We start from the raw sequence: 3,778 nt of genomic DNA on the forward strand, positions 1-3,778 counted from the left end.
CTTCTAATAAACATAGAACCACCTTTTCAGTATGTTATGAACCTCCTAACGGTACATCAGCTGAACCTAAGTAGACTACAAGTTTTAATACCAGCCCGTTCGAATTACATAGTGAGTATAGCTTTACACCAAACTTGTGTCGTTTCCCCGTAATGTATGGCCGAAATTTTAGGCGGCCTCTCCACAGGATCATGGTTATAATGAAAATTCTTTATTGGAGTAATAAATTGCATTCATTCTATCATTGACAAAATCAATCGATGGCTTGATTTTTCTGATTTGTGTTCGAGTGACTTGATTTTGGCGATTTTCGAATTGCATAGCTGTTAAAATGAGAAGAAATATGTTTCGGCTCATAAAACCTGAAAATGCAGTCAAATTAAAGAGATAGTGCTTCTTCCAATAATTGATAAGTCAATTTATCGAATTTTTTTCATATGAAACAGTAAACTAAAAATCATTTTTAATTTGTCAAAAGTTATATCTTTCCAAGATATAATTCTTGATTTAACTCCGGAACTGTGACAATAATTCGACAGCGTGTGGATTTGCTTTGGAACAAAGATCATTGTAAAAATCATCAGTTGTTAACAAGTGAAAATAATCGATTGGTTCTGTTCCATTTACGTTATCAAGTAAACCAGGAATTTTATTGAAATTAAAACTAATCTTTTGGAGCTCAGTGAATGACCACTGGGTCGAATTTTGGATCTTTAAGACTGGTGGTGTCGGCAGATATGGAGAAGGGTTCACACGATGAGGCGCTGAATTCTGACAGTGTCAGCATCAGACTCTTCTAAAAGTTGCAGAAGTTCTTGATCAGACAATGGCTTTCTGTTCCAAACCTGATCAAGCTTTGCAATTTTTTTTGTGGTTCTCCATCATTGGTAATTGATCCATGAGAACTGCAAATAAATTACTATGTACTAAAACAAATCCTCGCCAGGAGCCAACGAACGCACATGGCGCGTTTACATTACATGCAGGGTACTACTTTATGTGATTTTAGCTCAAAATACTGTTCAAAATTGCTCCTATTTAAGGAAATAATGAAACAAGACCATAATAGTTACATTTTTTAAAGTCCAAATAGATGTTGCAACATCCTTCCTTCAAACAAGTCACCTGAATTACTTAAGCAGACACACACTAGGAACCAACCTTCTCTCGTCAACACACTAACATATCCTAAACATCCGACACAATAAAATTCATTGCAGCCGTTAAGCCGGCTAATATTATGACCAACAAACATAAGACTCTTGAAAACGCGCCAGGCGCGTTGGTGGCACATGGCGGAAATTCCTGATAACGCGCGAGGTGCGTTGACGGCAACGAATGTGTTAATGGTTGGAATTATTTTTGCTTACTATTCTTCTAAAAATTGCCGATTCCATTTCCCATTTTCCTATGTTTAATAATATTGGATTATTTTAATGAGACTCTAAAGATATGAACGAAGTATGTACTTTAGAATTTTGTACGTTGTTGTTTATACATATGTTAAATATTTGGCTTGAGTACGAGTATGAAATATGTACCTTATTTACTTTTGAACAAACCAATATTATTTTTTCAAAATACCCTTATTATGTTTGTAAGGCCATACAGCTTTTGCTATTTCCTGGAATAATCGTGATAAATACCAGTAACTGATATTTATCAATATTATTCTTTTGTAGTACCTACCTGCTTATTAATACGATATTTTTATAAAATTGTCACCCTTTGTCATTATAATTTTCTAAAAGTGATGCATTGTATTTTTGTCAACTAATCCCCATTTTTATCTTCTGACCGACGTCTTAAACTTACAAAAACCAAAAATATTTATGGCTTCCTTTGTGTCTGTTAGAACAATATCTGGCAGCTACTTTATTGAAAAAATATTAGGAAATCCATGTTATTTGCCAAGGTATCATATAAAACCGAATATTACTTGTAAATCGTAAAATTTGTTGAATGGTAGAGCTCTTCTATAGCCAAAGTTTGTTTATCTTTCGGATTACATAGAAACTCTCGTTTTCCTCTTTGCATAATAATGAGGTTTAAATGAAATACAGACGTCGACTGGTTAGTGTAGATACCTGACTACTGTTATCGGAATAATGACAAAGAAGCGGTGTTTTGAAATATTCAAATCCTTTGAAACTGATAGCCCATACCAATAATCATAAATACAGGCAAAAATTTGTCAGTGGGTAGACAGGTAATAAATTGTACTTCATTTATTTTGTGATTATGACTCGTAGCTCCAGTGAATGTTAACTGAAAGTCAATTAAGTGAGCGAATCTACAGACAGTTTTCTAAGTGAATCAACAAATATTTTTGGTTTTGTCCTATCGAAGATAGATTCCTTTTTTTGTTTTCAGCGATCTTAATGTTGATAAAATATAGAGTTGTGTAACAAAAATGGAGATTTGATGAACAAATAAAACAATTGTTAACTCTATGGCTCTATGGCTATATTTTTGCTACTACCTTGAAACAAAAACTAGATGGCACTAGATAAACAAATTAAAAAAATAACATTTAATAAATGTTTCTACACAATTTTAACTAAAACAATCTCTTTAAAAACTTATTATGTTTTACAAGACTCAAGTTTTTTGACAAGTGATCAACTGGCATGTTAGCTGTGTCTAAATATTCCAGCTTTATCAAACCTTTGTTTACAGGTTCTTTGACAAAATTATATCGGATATAAATGTGTTTCGTTCTTCTATTCAATACAGGATTTATTGCTAATTTCTGAGCTCCCCTTTTATCATTATACAGGGTGTTTCAAAAAGGTATGTCATAAATTAATTCATGCATTCCGGGAACAAAAATAAATTGATTGAATCCAACTTACCATTGTACAGAAGTGTACACAAAAAAAGTTACAGCCCTTTAAAGTTACAAAATAAAAATTGTTTTTTTTTGCATTATCTCCTAAACTACTTGACATTTTGTAATAAAAATGGACACGTTACTTTCTTGTTCTGAAAGCATTTTTCATAAAAAAGAAACAACAAAATCTAAGCGAACAGAAAAATTTTAAGGGGGGTGTGCAGCCCTAAATCCCCCCAAACTTTTGAGTACCTTCAAATCAACTGAATTTTGTGGCATCATTTGTTTAACACATTATTTTAACCTTTAAAAAATTACGTGCAACTAAATAAATGGCTTAAATGAGTTAACAAATACAAAAAATGTCTATAACGTCTTTAAATATGATATTACAATAAATGTTCACAATGACCCCCATTTTCTTCAATACACATTCGGTATCGTTTTAATAAGGAAAACCGAATGCGCTGAAAAATCATATTTTTCTGACGAAATTGACTTGCAGCTTCAATTATTCTAACCCTCAATTGTTGTTCGTCCTCTATTGTTACAGAATACACTTCCTCTTTCATAAACCCCCAAAAGCAAAAGTCCAAGGGGTTAAGACCTGGACTTCTGGGTGGCCAAGAAATAGGTGCGTCACGACCCCTTCCAATCCACCGACCAGGATACTGCCTGCAAAGGTATTACCGGACTTCATTACTGTAATGCTGTGGAGCGCCATCTTGTAGAAACCACATATTTTGCCTTATTGCAATATTCACTTCTTCCAAATACTCTTGTAAATTGTTTGTCAAGAACTGCAACTAATTATCTCCATTTAAACTGTTGGGAAGAAATACTGGGCCTCTTAGATTGTTATCCACAATTCCTGCCCAAGCATTAACTTTGAAAGTCCTTTGGTGATGAGTCGTTTTTTTGACGTGAGGATTTTCGTCGGAGCAA

This window comes from Diabrotica undecimpunctata, chromosome 4 (assembly GCF_040954645.1).
Source record: "Diabrotica undecimpunctata isolate CICGRU chromosome 4, icDiaUnde3, whole genome shotgun sequence".
NCBI classification, from domain to species: domain Eukaryota; kingdom Metazoa; phylum Arthropoda; class Insecta; order Coleoptera; family Chrysomelidae; genus Diabrotica; species Diabrotica undecimpunctata.